The sequence below is a fragment of the Bombina bombina genome, chromosome 4, assembly GCF_027579735.1.
Source record: "Bombina bombina isolate aBomBom1 chromosome 4, aBomBom1.pri, whole genome shotgun sequence".
Taxonomy (NCBI): Eukaryota; Metazoa; Chordata; class Amphibia; order Anura; family Bombinatoridae; genus Bombina; species Bombina bombina.
In genome coordinates this window covers 516596655-516614729 of record NC_069502.1, presented here as the reverse complement: position 1 = coordinate 516614729, position 18075 = coordinate 516596655, and positions in this window count along the sequence as shown.

Below are 18075 nucleotides of genomic sequence, written 5' to 3'. Positions count from 1 at the left end.
GGTTGAATGTGAGTTCTGAGTCTAGTGTGACCCCCAAGGCAGCGGACCTGGGGTGAGGTGTTGAGAATAGAGTCTCCAACCATCAGAGAAATGTCAGGTGTCGGATGTCTCGAAGAGGGGGGAATAAGAAGCAGCTCAGTTTTGGACAGATTGAGTTGGAGGTAGTGTGAAGACATCCAAGAGAAAATTGCAGAGAGGCAGTCAGAAATCTGGTTGAGTAAAGAGGGAGCTATATCAGGAGAGGAAAGATAGATTTGGGTATCATCAGCATATAGGTGGTACTGGAATCCAAAGGAGGCTATAAGTTTTCCAAAGCAGGATGTATAAAGAGAGAAAAGCAAGGGACCCAAGGCAGAGCCTTGCGGTACTCCAACTGAGAGAGGCATAGGATCACAAGATATGTTGTTAAAGGAAACTGAAAACGAGCGGTTTGAAAGATATTATGCAAACCAGGAGAGGGCTGTGTCTCGGATGCCAAATGAATGTAGTATTTTTAGGAGGAGAGGATGGTCAACTGTGTCAAAAGCTGCGGACAGGTCAAGAAGAATTAGTAATGAGTAATGGCCTTTTGCTTTGGCTGATAACAGGTAATTTGTTACTTTAGCAAGAGCGGTTTCTGTTGAGTGTTTAGGGCGGAAACCAGATTGTAGTGGATCAAGTAAGGAGTTAGTTGTGAGAAATTGAGTTAGCCGATTATAGACTAGTCGTTCCAATAATTTTGAAGCAAAGGGAAGTAAGGAGACCGGTCGATAGTTAGAAGGCGTGGTGGTATGATTGACGCATACTTGAATGTGTCAGGAAATGTGCCAGCAGTGAGGGATTGGTTAAAGAGATGAGTTAGGATAGGGGTTAGTGAAGCAGAGAGAGGGGGAATAAGTCGTGAAGGAATAGGGTCAAGTGGGCAGGTTGTGAGATGAGCCGAGGATAGGAGTGCAGAGATTTCTTCCTCTGTTACAGGAGGGAAATAGCATAGATTTTTGTTAATAGAAGGGATGAGTAGGATCACTGGGTTTGCGGGGTGCGAGGTGCAGATCTCTTTTCTAATGGTGTCAATTTTATTTTTGAAGTGATCAGCAGTAATTTGAGCAGTGAGGTTGGTAGTGGGCGGGGGGCAGGCGGTCGTAGAAGGGAGTTAAAGGTTGAGAACAGTTTTCTGGGGTTGGATGCGTGAGATGACACGAGGGAGGAGAAATAGACTTGTTTTGCCAGGCTGAGCGCAGAGTTGTAGGACTTAAGGGTGAATTTATAATGTTGGAAATCAGCAAAGGTGCGTGATTTCCTCCACTGCCGTTCAGCGGCCTGTGAGCATCGCTGAAGATATCTGGTCTGTTTATTGTGCCATGGTTGCCTTCTAATGATTGATGTTCATGGAAGAGTGGAGGGTGCAGTTTTGTCAAGTGTTGATTTTAGTGCCGAATTATACTGTAGAGTCTGAAGGGTTGGACAAGAGAGGGATGAAATGTCAGAGAGCAGAGGACTCAGTTGAGTGGAAAAGTCTGTGAGATCCAAGTCATTTAAATTCCTGTGAGGTAGCAGTTTTTTGGGGGCTTGCAAAGATGTAGCAGGTAGAGTGAGAGAGAAAGTTAATAGATGGTGGTCAGAGAGAGGAAAGGGGAAGTTAAGGGAGTTGGAAACAGCACAGAGATTTGTGAAGACCAGGTCTATGGAGTTGCCTTCACAGTGTGTTGGAGATGTTGTCCACTGGGACAGGCCTAAAGAGGTGGTAAGGGATAGAAGTTTAGAGGCAGCAGGCGTGTTAGGCTTATCAAGGGGTATGTTGAAGTCCCCTAAGATGAGAGAAGGGACATTAGAAGAGAGAAAATGTGGAAGCCAGGCTTCAAAGTGGTCCAGATATTGTGATGCTGGGCCAGGGGGCCGATAGATAACTGCAACACGAAGAGCTATAGGGGAGAAGAGGCGGATAGCGTGAACTTCAAAAGATGAGAAGGAAAGAGAGGGGGGTGAAGGAATGCAGTGAAAGGTACTGTGTGGAGACAGGAGAATTCCTACTCCTCCTCCTTGTTTGTCTCCAGGCCTGGGAGTGTGACTGAAGTGCAGGCCGCCATAGGACAGAGAGGCTACAGCAGTTGTGTTAGAGGAGGAGAGCCAAGTTTTAGTGAGGGCTAACAGGTTAAGTGAACGTGAAATAAATAGGTCGGGAATAGATGTAAGCTTATTGCATACCGAGCGTGCATTCCAAAGGGAACACGAGAGGTGCAGTTAATGAGGTTTAGAGGGTTAAGTGTGCAAGGTGTATGAGGTGTCATTTGGGGTGGACCTGGGCTGCAAAAAGAAGAAAGATGTTGAGTGAAAGGAGATGAGAATGTGTCTTATGTGAGTGTTTAAGTTGACTTTGATTACAGTGTTTTCCAAGCTTGCTTTTTACATTAAGGGAACTTAGCACTGTTATAGACAAACCTTTACTCTTAATTTTTCAAGACTCATTATCCTCAGGCATGGTACCCCAGGATTGGCGTAAAGCTGATGTGGTGCCACTCTTCAAAAATGAAAGCAGGGATGATCCAGGAAGCTATAGACCAGTTAGTCAGACATCAATAGTGGGGACGATATTTGAAGGGATTATAAGGGATTATATTGATGAGCATATTTGTGTAAACAAGATTATGAGTTCTAATCAGCATGGCTTTAGGAGAAATAGATCATGTCAAACTAATCTAATTAGATTCTACAAGGAAGTAAGTAAAAATATAGATAAAGGGAAATCAGTTGATGTGATATGCTTAGATTTTGCAAAGGCATTTGATACAGTGCCACATGAGAGATTAAAGCACAAAATTAAGGGACTGGGAATAGCTGAAAATGTTAGCTCATGGATAAATAACTGGATAAAAGATAGGGAGCAACGAGTAGTAGTAAATGGATCATACTCAGATTAGACAAAGGTAATCAGTGGCGTCCCCCAGGGTTCATTACTGGGCCCTGTTCTTTTTAATATTTTTATAAATGACTTGGAGCAAGGATTAAATAGCGACATCTCTATTTTTGCAGATGATACTAAGTTAAGTAAGGTCATTAGGTCAGAGCAGGACGAACTCTCTTTACAAAGAGATTTGCTAAAATTAGAACTATGGGCAGGTGAATGGAAAATGAGATTAAATACGGAAAAAATGCAAGGTTCTACATTTTGGAAGTAAAAATAAGCAGGCTACGTATTTTTTAAATGGGACAAGACTTAGCCAAACACAGGAGGAAAGGGATTTGGGAGTAGTAATAGATAACAAGATAAAGATGGGTGCATAATGCAGGGCAGCAGCTTCAAAGGCTAATAAGATACTAGCATGTATTAAAAGAGGAATTGATTCAAGGGAGGAAAGCATAATTCTGTCATTATCATCACCTTGAGTTTGGAGTGCAGTTCTGGGGACCGATTGCTAAAAAAGATATTGCAGAACTAGAAAAAGTTCAGAGAAGAGCCACAAAGCTAATAAGGGGATTGGAGAAATTAACCTATGAGGAGAGGCTAGCCAAACTGGGTCTGTTTTCTTTAGAAAAAAGGCGCTTGAGAGGTGACATGATTACTTTATATAAATATATACAAGGCCCATATACAGAGATGGCAGAAGCTCTGTTTATTCCAAGAAAATTGTTTCTGACAAGAGTTCATAATTTAAGGTTGGAGGAAAGGAGATTTAATCTCCTGCAACGTAACGTTTTTTCACTGTAAGAGCAATAAAATTGTGGAACTCATTACCAAAGGAGGTAGTGAATGCCAATACCATAGATACATTTAAAAATAGTCTGGATAAATTTCTGTATATAAACAAAATTCATGGATATGATTGCTAGTATTAAATGGGTCACATTTTAATGGGGTTATTTAAGCTTAACTGGAGCTTCTTGTAAGTATTTTAGATTTGTATAGGTTGAACTTGATGGACTTCAGTCTTTTTTCAACCTTATCTACTATGTTACTATTACTAGCCTGTTTAACATGTCTGACACCAAGGAAAATCCTTGTTCAATATGTTTGGAAGCCATTGTGGTACCCCCTCTTAGAATGTGTCCCAATTGTACTGATATGTCTATAAACTGTAAAGAACATATATTAGCACTTAAAAATAGAGCAATAGATGATTCTCAGTCAGAAGTAAATGAGGGTTCCCCATCTAGCTCTCCCCAAGTGTCACAACCAGTAACGTCCGCACAAGTGACGCCAAGTACCTCTAGTGCGTTGAATTCATTTATTTTACAAGACATGGTTATGAATACAACCCTCACAGAGGTTTTATCCTAACTGCCTGGTTTACAAGGAAAGCGGGACAGCTCTGGGTTAAGGAAAAATGCTGAGCAGTCTGATGCTTTAGTAGCCGTATCTGATATGCCCTCACAATGCTCTGAGGTAGGGGTGAGGGATTTGTTATCTGAGGGAGGAATTTCTGATTCAGGAAAGATGCTTCCTCAGACAGATTCTGATATGACGGTCTTTAAATTTAAGCTTGAACACCTCCGCTTATTGCTCAGGGAGGTATTAGCGGCTCTAGATGATTGTGACCCTATAGTGGTCCCAGAGAAATTGTGTAAGATGGATAAATACTTAGAGGTTCCTGTTTACACTGATGTTTTTTTTCCAGTCCCTAAGTGGATTGTGGATATTATTGCTAAGGAGTGGGATAGACCAGGTATTCCGTTCATTAACTACACAAAAAAAATATTTAGTAAAGCTCACCTAAATAAATTAATAATAAACTATAGTGCAACCTAGAAAACTAGTTATTTGAAAAAACAGAAAAAGAAAGGAGATTCCACAAATAAGTGCAACCTCAAAGTCTAGGATACAAAGCACATATAGGCACAGGACCAGTAAATTCAATGCAAAAATATATTTAATTATATATAGTGAACAAAAAATCGATCAATTAAATAAATGCATTCAACTATATCCATACACACACATATATACATACTCCCATACAGAAGGGGTACCCCAATTAGCAGCAAAAGATTAGCATATTATTTTATCGTGGTGCACCACATAAGTCCATAAACTATACAGCAGGATGGCACTGGATGTGAAAGCAAAGCACTTAATACATGCAATCAGATGCGTGAGCAAGATGTAATAGAGCAGGGATTCAAGGCAAAGATATAAACGTTTTGCAAAGTTCCTTCATGCAAGTTGGTTAATGCATTAAACTCATAATTCACCATCACATCCACCTATCCACATATCCTGTGCAAGCAGTAGCGTTAGTAACATGCAGGTAGAGCAAAGTTCCATAAGGCTCCATTTAGTGTAGCAACATTAGTAAAGCACATTTCTGCCAGAAACACTGCTATGCAACAAACAGGTTAAAAGATATATATATATCTCTCATCGGTGCATATTCCTCTTTCAAAGGACGAAAGCCACAGCAAAATAGAAAGTCACTTGCAGTCCGCAAATAAATGCTTAATAAGCACATCAAGAGTAATCACAGACAGGTAATCACATACCAGCCGCATCGAGCGGCATGCTTGGTTTCTGAAGCAGCGTGATCCTCATCCGTCTGAGTATATACACAACAAAGTAGCGGTGGCTAAAGCGTCCAATCCTTAATCTTTTCTTTCAGCGGGGTAGCTCTTCCTAATAGCGGGCTTAGAGTGTGAGAAGTAGCGACCCACAATTCTGTTTTTAAGAAAATGTTTCCCATATCTGACACCATGCGGGACTCGTGGCAGACAGTTCCTAAGGTGGAGGGAGCTATTTCTACTCTGTCTAAGCGTACAACTATACCTATTGAAGTCAGTTGTGCTTTCAAAGATCCTATGGATAAAAAATTAGAGGGTCTCCTGAAGAAATTTATTGTTCATCAAGGTTTTCTTCTTCAACCTATTGCCTGCATTGTTCCTGCAACTACTGCAGCTGCTTTCTGGTTTGAGGCTCTAGAAGAGGCTCTTCAGATGGAGACTCCATTAGAAGAAATTTTGGACAGAATTAAGGCCCTTAAATTGGCTAATTCTTTTATTACAGATGCCGCTTTTCAACTGGCTAAATTAACGGCAAAGAATTCAGGTTTTGCCATTTTAGCACGCAGGGCGTTATGGCTTAAATCCTGGTCTGCTGATGTGTCATCTAAAACTAAACTTTTGAACATCCCTTTCAAAGGAAAGACCCTATTTGGGCCTGAACTGAAAGAGATTATTTCAGACATCACTGGAGGGAAAGGTCATTCCCTCCCTCAGGATAAATCAAATAAGATGAAGACCAAACAAAATAATTCAAAGGCTCTCTTCCAAGGGGGACTTTTCACATTTCTCGATTGTCTATAAACAGACAAAGAGAGAGGCGTTCTTACGCTGTATAGAAGACCTAAATACCATGGGGGTGATCCGCCCAGTCCCAAAAGAGGAATAGGGGCTAGGTTTTTACTCAAACCTGTTTATGGTTTCCAAAAAAGAGGGAACTTTCAGATCAATCTTGGATCTCAAAATTCTAAACAAATTCCTCAAAGTTCCATCATTCAAGATGGAGACTATTCGGTCTATTCTACCTCTGATCCAGGAGGGTCAATATATGACCACAGTGGACTTAAAGGATGCATATCTTCACAATATATGACCACAGTGGACTTAAAGGATGCATATCTACACATCCCTATTCACAGAATTTTCACTAGGGTGCTAGGGTCCCTTCTGGCGGTTCTACGACCATGGGGCATAGCAGTGGCGCCTTATCTAGACGACATCTTATTTCAGGCGTTAACTTTCCAGCTATCCAAGTCTCACACGGACATTGTGTTGGCTTTTCTGAGATCTCACGGGTGGACGGTGAACATAAAAAAGAGTTCTCTCTTCCCTCTTATAAGAGTTTCCTTCCTAGGGATTCTGATAGACTCGGTAGAAATGAAAATATTTCTGACGGCGATCAGAAAATCAAAGCTCTTAATCACTTGCCGAGCTCTTCATTCCATTCCTCGGCCATCAGTGGCTCAGTATATGGAGGTAATCGGACTCATGGTAGTGGCAATGGACATAGTTCCTTTTGTCTGCCTACACCTCAGACCACTACAACTATGCATGCTCAAACAGTGGAATGGGGATTATGCAGATTTGTCTCATCAACTGCATCTGGACCAGGAGACCAGAGATTCTCTTCTCTGGTGGTTGTCTTAGGACCACCTGTCTCAGGGAATGTGTTTCCGCAGGCCAGAGTGGCTCATTGTAACGACAGATGCCAGCCTGCTAGGCTGGGATGCAGTCTGGAACTCCCTGAAAGCACAGGGATTATGGTCTCAGGAGGAATCTCTTCTTCCGATAAATATTCTAGAACTGAGAGCGATATTCAATGCGCTTCAGGCATGGCTTGCTGCAGCCAAATTCATCAGGTTTCAGTCAGACAACATCACAACTGTAGCTTATATCAATCATCAAGGAGGAACAAGGAGATCTCTAGCAATGTTGGAGGTAAACAAAATAATCCGATGGGCAGAGGATTACTCTTGTCATCTCTCAGCAATCCACATCCCAGGAGTAGAGAACTGGGAGGCGGATTTCCTAAGCCGTTAGATTTTTTCATCTGGGGGAGTGGGAACTCCATCCAGAGGTATTTGCCCAGCTGATTCAACTATGGGACACACCAGAATTGGATCTAATGGCGTCCCGTCAGAATGCCAAACTTTCTCGTTAAGGGTCCAGGTCCCGGGATCCTAAGGCGGTACTGAAAGATGCTCTAGCAGTGCCTTGGTCCTTCAATCTGGCCTATGTATTTCCTCTCCTTCTATGTCTGGTTGCCAGAATAAAGCAGGAGAGAGCTTCGGTGATTCTGATAGCACCTGCGTGGCCACGCAGGACTTGGTATGCAGACCTAGTGGACATGTCCTCGGTTCTACCATGGACTCTGCCTAATCCAAGGTCTGTTCACACATCCAAATCTAATTTCTCTGCGTCTGACTGCTTGGAGATTGAACGTCTGATTCTATCAAAGCGTGGTTTCTCTGTGTCGGTCATTGATACCCTGATTCAGGCTAGAAATCCTGTCACCAGGAAGATCTATCATAAGATTTGGCGCAAATATCTTTATTGGTGTGAATCCAAAGGTTACTTGTGGAGTAAGATTAGGATTCCTAGAATATTGTCTTTTCTCCAAGATGGTTTGGAGAAGGGATTATCAGCTAGTTCCTTATAAGGACAAATATCTTTGTCTATTCTTCTACACAAACGTCTGGCAGATGTCCCAGACGTTCGAGCATTTAGTCAGGCTTTGGTCAGAATCAAGCCTGTATTTAAACCTGTTGCTCCACCATGGAGCCTAAATTTAGTTCTTAAAGTTCTTCAAGGGGTTCCGTTTGAACCTATGCATTCCATGGATATTAAGCTTCTATCTTGGAAAGTTTTGTTTTTAGTAGCTATCTCTTCGGCTCGAAGAGTTTCTGAGCTATATGCTTTACAGTGTGATTCCCCTTATCTTATTTTCCATGCAGATAAGGTGGTTTTGCGTATCAAACCTGGGTTTCTTCCTAAGGTTGTTTCTTATAAGAATATCAATCAAGAGATTGTTGTTCCTTCACTGTGTCCTAATCCTTCTTCAAAGAAGGAACGTCTGTTGCACAATCTTGATGTGGTTCATGCTTTAAAGTTCTAATTACAAGCAACTAAAGATTTCCATCAAACATCTTCATTGTTTGTTGTTTATTCTGGTAAGCGGAGATGTCAGAAGGCTACGGCTACCTCTCTTTCCTTTTGGCTGAAAAGCATCATCCGTTTGGCTTATGAGACTGCTGGCCAACAGTCTCCTGAAAGAATTACTGCTCATTCTACTAGAGCTGTGGCTTCCACATGGCTTTTAAAACTGAGGCTTCTGTTGAACAGATTTGTAATGCGGCGTCTTGTTCTTCGCTTCATACTTTTTCCAAATTTTGCAAATTTGATACTTTTGCTTCTTTGGAGGCTATTTTTGGGAGAAAGGTTCTACAAGCATTGGTGCCTTCCGTTTAATGTCCCTGTCTTGTCCCTCCCTTCATCCGTGTCCTAAAGCTTTGGTATTGGTATCCCACAAGTAAGGATGAATCCGTGGACTCGATACATCTTACAAGAGAAAACATAATTTATGCTTACCTGATAAATGTATTTCTCTTGTGATGTATCGAGTCCATGGCCCCCCTGTTTATTAAGACAGGCATATATATTTTTATTTTTAAACTTTCAGTCACCACTGCATCCTATAGTTTCTCCTTTTTCTTCCTAGACTTCGGTTGAATGACTGGGGGGTGGAGCTAAGGGGGGAGCTATATAGGCAGCTCTGCTGTGGGTGCTCTCTCTGCCACTTCCTGTAGGGGAGGAGAATATCCCACAAGTAAGGATGAATCCATGGACTCGATACATCACAAGAGAAATAAATTTATCGGGTAAGCATAAATTATGTTTTTATACTGAATTGTGATTAGTCCATGGCCATTCAAATGTAACAAACAAATCCAAACTAATTCGTATTTATTTGTTACAAATGCATTCTGATTAGTTTAGTTTCGCTGCTAGGGTAATTCGGAAATTTGAATTGATTAGAATCTCAGAATTTGGCGAATTCATCCGAATTTTGATTTGAAACGAAATACACATGTCTATTGCTAACCTTTTAAATTCTATGTGGGAAGTAGACACGCAAAATGCTCTACCTCAATTGCTCCATTTCCCTTCTCTATGCTAGACAACCTGAGTAGCAGGGCACCTGTATTCTCCGGTACTGATGTATGCTCTGGTTTAGTCCGGACGCCTTGCAGCTACCTGGGCCGGCATGTAGGAACCTCTTGTCATCTTTTGTTCCAGCGCACACAAGGACAACAAAGTTATATGAAAACGCTCATTATTGCTTTTAATCTAGTAAGTGCAACATTGTAAGTTGCGTGTGTTTTATGTCAATAAATCTTCACTTGAATCGTACCCTGGGTGCGCTTCTTTTTCTTTTCTTTTACATGTGGTTATGCAACAAGTCAAATAAGGATCTTTTTGACTGATTCGAAGCAGCACCGGGAGAGACCAGCCCTGCACACGGGGAAAAGTGTTTTTTTTCTTTATACCAACAAACAAGCTATCAACAGATATTTGGATACTTTTAAGGGTACTTTGAATTTTGTTATCCTAACGGACTATTGCATTGGCAATTTTTAATAACTTTTCTACTACCTAAAGGGTAATTTGGACATTTATTTTAGTGGTGGTATTTATTCCGATACATCAGTGTACCTGTATTTGAACCATTGCAGACCTCTCAGGACCATGACAATACAATTTCTACATTACAAGCAAGGATAGAGGAGTTAGAAGATTGCTCGCAGCGAAATAACCTTAGAGTTATCGGCCTTCCTGATACTCCTGAGTATCAAGATTTAGCATTTTTTTATGTCAACTAAATCACCCCAAATGTTAAAAATGCCACCTTCCCCTCAGCCAATAATGATTGGAAGGGCCCACAGAGTTGGGCCAATACATAAGAACCCAGACGGCTCTAGTAAACCCAGGCCTATTATGGTCAAGTTCCTAAACTTTCAGGACAAAACCAATATATTAGGATATTACAGGAAAGCTAATCCATTCATGATAGACCAACAAAAGGTTTTAATGTTTCAAGATTTCTCAGTGGAAACTATGAGTAGAAGGAAAGAAATGTCCCCCTATTGCTCCCATTTGATAAAAGCTAACTTCAGTGTAAGACTTGTTTATCCTGCAAAACTGATTCTAGTTATAGATGGGCAGACCAGGCTTTTAAATAATCCCACTGAAGCACAGATCTTTTGTAAGGATAATGGAATAGACTGAGTTACAGTGTAACTTAAGTTTATGGAAATAGTACAGTCAAACTTAGAGGTTTTATTTCTATATGTATTATTATTAAGTTTTGGCTGGTAAACTTTAAATGTTATTATAAGCTGAATATTACATCTTCTTTACCTTTTTTTCCCCTCTCTCTCTCCCTTTGCTCCCCCCCTCCTTCTCTACATATGTATATCGTTCCATCAAATAAATGGGTTTGGGTTTAATTAGATTCCTGTCTTGGAATGTGGGAGGAATCACCTCCCCTATTAAAAGGAAGGCAGTATTAAAACAATTAGGATTACACAAACCTGATATCGCAATGGTTCAGGAAATTCACCTAAAAGAACAAGAAATTGGTAAATTAAAATCTAGGTGGGTGGGGGAAGTTTTAGCAGCACTTAGTCAGGAAAGGAAAAACGGTGTAGAAATTCTAATAAATAGTTAAAATATAAAATAATTAAGAGTGAAATAGATCCTGAGGGTCAGTATCAAATTATTAGTATAGAGATTGATAATATTCCCCTTGTCCTGTGTAATATCTATGGACCGAATATGGTTGACACTAAGTTTTGGGAGGAATTATCTTTAAAATGACTGATATATAGAGGCCATAACTTATTAATTGGAGGTGATCTGAATCTAATAGCCTTTCCCAATTTAGTGAGTAGGGCCAAATCAGCTAAAAGAGACAGGAAAACCCACCTACTTCAAAAATTTTGTAATAAAGTTGGGGTATATGATATATGGCGGGTGCAAAACCCAGATGTAAAATCCTATACTTGTTTATCGAAAGGGCATCAATCCCTCTCTAGAATAGACATGTTCTTAGTTTCTGAAAATTTACTAGGTAGGGAAATTATAGCAGATATTAAAGATATCATGCTTTAGATCACGCAATTATCTCCCTAGAATTTAAGTCTAAATCACTTATACCACGGCCCAGTAATAACTTCTTTTTCCCTAACTACCTCCACAATAATAAAAAATTCCAAAATTGGCTCACTAATAAATGGAGAGAATTTGAAACCCTTAATGATGACTATAAAGATAAAATAGAAACTTTCTGGGAAACTGGGAAAGCAGTTCTACAAGGTGAAATCAAAGCTTATCTATGTGTTCTAAATTTTTTTTTTTTTTTTTACAAAAAAAAATGCAACTGTCCAATAGTGTTAAGAATGCTTATAATGCATATATAGCAAATCCATCTAAATTCCTAGGGGATAGGTACATTAATCTTAAAACACAGAGAGATGTCTTAATTAAAAAAAACATGATATTAGAAGATATTAGGAAAAAGTCTCTCTATGGTGGTTATTCAGGGAAGGCCGCTAAGTATTTGCAAAAGATTACTAAAAAAAGTCTTCAAAACATATTGTTGCAATTAGAGCTGGGAAGAATAGATTTACCTCTAACCCAGATATTAAAAGGATCCCCCTGATCTAAAACAGAAAGCGGCCTTCTGGAATAAGTTAACTATCCCCAAAATGCCACAAGATATTGTTCATCAGCTAAACTCTCCAATCTCTGCTCAGGAAATAGCAGATGGGATTAGGTTTTCTAAATTAAAACTGCCGGCCAGGATTCCTTGCCAGCGGAATTTTATAAGATTCTCTCAAATCAAATAACTCCAATTATACAAAAATTGTTCAATTTATATTATACAACAGATACCACATGCTCGCCTTATTTCACGTCCTTGAATATATCCTTAATCCTTAAGAAAGAGAAAGACACTGAAGACCCAACTTCATATAGGCCAATCTCTCTACTAAAGTTTGACTATAAATTACATATTACAATAATTGCAAAACAACTGGCCCCTCATCTAAACAATATTATTGTCATATCTCAATTATATTTCCTAACCTTGTACCTCTCTTTACCTTTAAGGGGAGGTATTTCCATCTTGTTCACCTGCATATAACCTCTCCCCACACACTATTCTGTGCTTGGTAATTCTCTGTTTGGTACTTTCCACTTGGAGTCTCAGCTACTAGCCAACTTGTTCGATCTACCTTGCTTTGTGAAGATCTCTACTGATAACCTTCTCAACATATTCGTTGGTTTAACTGAAGCTTGCTGCTTCCCAGCTCTCTGAGAACTGTGTGGATAACGCTGTGACGTTACTCAGGATTCCTTTCCTTGCACTTTGAGCTTGCTGCTTGTTTGCGGAAGTCCCGATGGATATAGCGGTGATGTCACACGCCAAAGATCCTCAACTTGTTCACCGGTAACCCAGTACCCTGTTGTGTAACGACTCTTATCCTTACCTCCTCCCTGCAGTTAGGAACAGACAAACTCCTACACTAAGGTTTGATCTAGTTAAGTGATAGTCCTGTAAGTTCACTTCTATTTTTTTCACTTTGTTTTCTTGTGCACTGTTACCTATTATAAAGGTGTCTTATATTATTTACTCTGCCATACACTGCTGCCACCATATGGCCATAAAGGTTTATAATATATACATACACCTAAAGTAATGGAAGTGATCCTGCTTCTTAAATTATATTCATATGTCATCCGTTAACTCCTGACTATCCAGAAGCATCATTACTCCCACAATATAAATTATTCCAGGTAAATAACGAAACTATAGATGATACATTGCACATAGTAAATCTACAGTTGGGTTCTTCTCAACCAAATGATCTTTCTTTCAGGGAACTACTGAAAGTTTTATTAACTCTTACAATATTACCAATCCTAATTATGAACCCAGTAGATTTAGTGACACATTTGCAAATACTAACAGAAAGGGTAGAAACCATTACAGAGGCATTGAATTCCTTACAGCTTGAGAATGCCTCTCTAAAAGCTTACATAAAAGATGTTGCTGAAAAACATAAGACTGAAATCCTATCAGAACCTAATATCAGCCCCACTGAAATTTTTTTTGGTGATCGAAAGCAGTTTAGGGAGTTTAAAAATGCCTGTTACCTATTATGTGCACTCAAACCTCATACATACCCCACTGATCAAGTAAAGATTCTCACTACTATCTCCTACCTTAGGGGAGAACCACGGATCTGGGCAAACACTTTCTTTGAAAATAATGACCCTATCCTTCAATCTCTAAATTCATTTTTTGCTACAATGTCCCACCTCTATGATGATTCCTACAAACAACTTACAGCTGAAAATGCAATGAGATCACTGAAACAGCATAAAAAGCCTGTAGAGGACTATATAACTGAATTTAAAAGGTGGTCTAAAAAAATCAATTTAGACTTGGGTTATCCGACCCACTCAAGGATGAGTAAGCAAGAGTAGAATTGCCACATATATTAGAAGGTTTCATTAATCTAAGTATTGGCCTTGATAGGCGTTTAAGAGAACGCAGACTTGAACGTGGTTCGAGTGATTATACATTAAAATGTATAAGTACATCTAACTCTACACCACAGCATACTAGGTCACCACCTAAAACAACATCTGAACCCATGGACATCGGATTCTTAAAGGGACCTCTCAACTCCCCAGAAAAACTTGAGACGAAATAACAACCTGTGTATGTACTGTGGAGCGATGCAATATGCTGTTAAAGACTGTCCAAAACTCACTCGCCAGAAAAAGGGTAAGAAGTATCTTATTAACACTTGTTATAACTTACAAATTCCTCAATCTACTCATTGTTCACTCTCGATTACATTGCAGTGGGAGAACCAGCGAGTACCTTCCAAAGCGATTAGCTAACTATATTGATTTGAATTTCACTACTGTAAATAAAATTCCACTCATCAAGAAAAATACTTCTGTGTTGGTAAGATTTGTTGATGGTAGTCAGATTTCTTCAGGTCCTATCCACTACCAAACGGTCCCTATACGTGTTTCTACATCCTCTAATCATATAGAATATATCTCTTTTGATGTTATATCCTCTCCATTGTATTTAATCATTCTACTACTTCAATCATCTTGGTTAACTCTACACAACCCAACCATTTCTTGGGATTCCTCTAAGGTCAAATTTAATTCAGAATCGAGCTTATCGAACGTCTTGAGGGAGCCACCTATTTCACAAAACTAGACATAAGAGGTGCTTATAATCTCATATGCGTTAGAGAGGGGGACGAATGGCTCACAGCGTTTCATACTCAATACGGTTTATACGAGTACACTGTGATGCCATTTGGCCTCTGCAACGCACCTGCGACCTTTCAATATCTAATCAACTATATTTTTAAGGATTTATTAGATCTTTTTGTTGTCATTTACCTAGACGACATTCTGATTTATTAAAAAAAACAATCAGATCACATAAAACATGTTCGAACAGTACTTTCTAGGTTAAGACAGCATCATTTATATGCGAAACCGGAGAAGTGTATTTTTAACACTAATACTATTACCTTCTTAGGATATGTTATTACTCCTGAAGGAATTAACATGGAGGATAGCAAGATTCAAGCCATCCTACAATGGCCTATTCCTACTACCAAAAAACAAATACAGAGATTTATGGGTTTCGCTAACTTTTATAGAAAGTTCATCAAACATTTTGCCAAAGCACTCACTAATCTCACTAAAAATAACATCAAGTTCGCTTGGTTTGAACAATCTCAATTAGTGTTTGATGATTTAAAACATAGATTTACAACGGCTCCAATACTCTCTTACCCTAATCCCTCACTTCAATACGTGATTGAAGTTGATGCTTCTGATTACGCGATAGGAGCTGTATTATCACAAAGACAATCTCTCAAACATCCACTTCATCCAGTTGCCTTCTTCTCTCGCGTAATGAATGAATCAGAAATCAACTATGCAATAGGTGAAAAAGAGTTACTTGCCATTAGATCCTCATGCCATTAGATCCTCATGCGAACATTGGCGTCATCTGTTAGAGGGTACTAGTATTCCTATTCTAATATACACAGACCACAGAAACCTGCAATATTTAAAAACTAATTGTGCTCACGACAAGTTAGTTGGAACCTGTATTTCAGTAGATTTAACTACCTCATTACTTACAGACCCTCCAGTAAAAACTTAAAAGCTGATGATTTGTCTAGAATTCATCAGAAACCATCAATACCTCATAACCAAACCACTATTATACCACTCGATCACATCATCGGTCTCACTGAAAATGTGATCTCACTCTTCAAAACCCATCAGAGTTCTGCTGTTAATATACCTATCACACAGTTACGTATTGGTACCAATGGCTTGCTCTACCACAAAAAAACTTGTATACGTACAACAAAGCTTGAGATCTATGGTCTTACACACTAACCTTGATGCCCCTTTGGCTGGACATCTTGGAACTCAAAATACTGCCAAGTTAATATCCAGAACCTTTTGGTGGCCTAATATAAACACAGATATAAAACAGTATGTTAGATCCTATAAAACATGTACAGTTTCAAAAAACAATACTCAACAACCCTACGGACAATTGCTTCCTTTACCCACTCCAAAAAGACCCTGGACTGACATAGCCTTAGATTACATCATAGAATTGCCCAAATCATCCAACAATAATACCATACTTGTTTTAGTTGACCTAAAATTGTGCACTTTATTCCCACTACCAAATTACCCACTGCTTCTGAGACAGTGCAATTAAAGCATCATAGACTACCACTCAGTATAACTTCTGACCGTGGATCCCAAATCACTAGCAAAGTTTGGACCCAGTTGTGTAAAAACCTGAAGATACAACACAGATTGAGCACCTCCTTCCATCCACAGTCTAATGGACAGACAGAAAGGACCAACCAATGGTTGGAACAATTCCTTCAATGTTACACTAACCTAAAACAAGATAATTGGTCAACTCTATTACCATATGCAAAATTTGCTTATAATAACGCTGTTCATACCACCACTAAGTTTTCACCCTTCTTCATAAACTATGGGTTTCATCCCACTTTTGATCATGACACCTAGAAAGTGTCTGTCCGTTGGTTAATGACCTCATTAATACCATATCTGATGCCTTCACAGTCGTAAAGGAGAATATTGATTAATCCAAGAGCTATCAAAAGTTCTACTTTGATAGAAAAAGATCACCTACCCCCAAATATGTAATTGGGGATAAAGTATGGCTCTCCACTCGTAACCTATGGTTGCCGTATCCCTCTCGTAAATTATCATCTTTATTCAAAGTACCCTATGTTATCAAATCAATTGTGAACCAGAATGCTGTCACCCTTTCACTTCCCAAAAGTTTTAAGGTACATCCAACCTTTCATGTCTCCCTGATTAAACCCTTCCACCCAACTCGAAATTTGGAAACACCTTCCTCTGATTCACTTGACTTACAAGACCTGGAAAATGAATATGAGGTACATTCAATTAAGGATTCTAGCCGTTGTAAGTGAATCTTACAGTATCTTGTTCATTGGAAAGGTTATCCTGTTGAAGATGATTCCTGGGAGCCTGCGACAAATCTCTCTGCTCCACGCTTGGTATCCCAGTTCCACCAAAGACATCCAGACAGACCTAGGCCCTGATCCCCTGAGTGGATCTTTGGGGAGGGAGTTCTGTCATATCTCAATTATATTTCCTAACCTTGTACCTCTCTTTACCTTTAAGGGGAGGTATTTCCATCTTGTTCACCTGCATATAACCCCTCCCCACACACTATTCCGTGCTTGGTAATTCTTTGTTTGGTACTTTCCACTTGGAGTCTCAGCTACTAGCCCACTTGTTCACAGATGCCATTAATACAGGTAATGAATGGAGGACCGAGGAGCCTCTTAAAGAAGAATATACAGGTCTGTGAGAGCCAGAAATCTTGCTTGTTTGTAGGTGACCAAATACTTATTTTCCACCTTAATATGCAAATTAATTATTTCCAAATCAGACAATGTGATTGTTTGGATTTGTTTCCACATTTTGTCTCTCATAGTTGTGGTATACCTATGATGAAAATTACAGGCCTCTCTCATCTTCTTAAGTGGAAGAACTTGCACAATTGGTGGCTGACTAAATACTTTTTTGCCCCACTGTATAAGTTGTAAAAACACAAAAAATAAAAAATAGAACAGAAAAAAATTAAACCTAATCCCTATGAAAATAAAAATGCTCCCCAAAATAAAAATACCCCCTAATCTAATGCTAACCTACCAATAGCCATTAAAGTCCCCCCTAACAGTAACCCCCCAAAAAATAATAAACCTAACACTAAGAAAAACTAAACTACCCCCACAAAAGCCCTGAAAAGGGCATTTGTATGGGCAAAAAAGAGCATTTAGCTCTTTTTTCAAGTGCCCAAAAAAACCTAACAGTATAGCCCCAAATAGGTACTCACGGTTTTAGAAGTCTGGCGGAAAAGGTCTTCTTTTAAGGCGGGTCCATCATCTTCATCTACAGCAATGG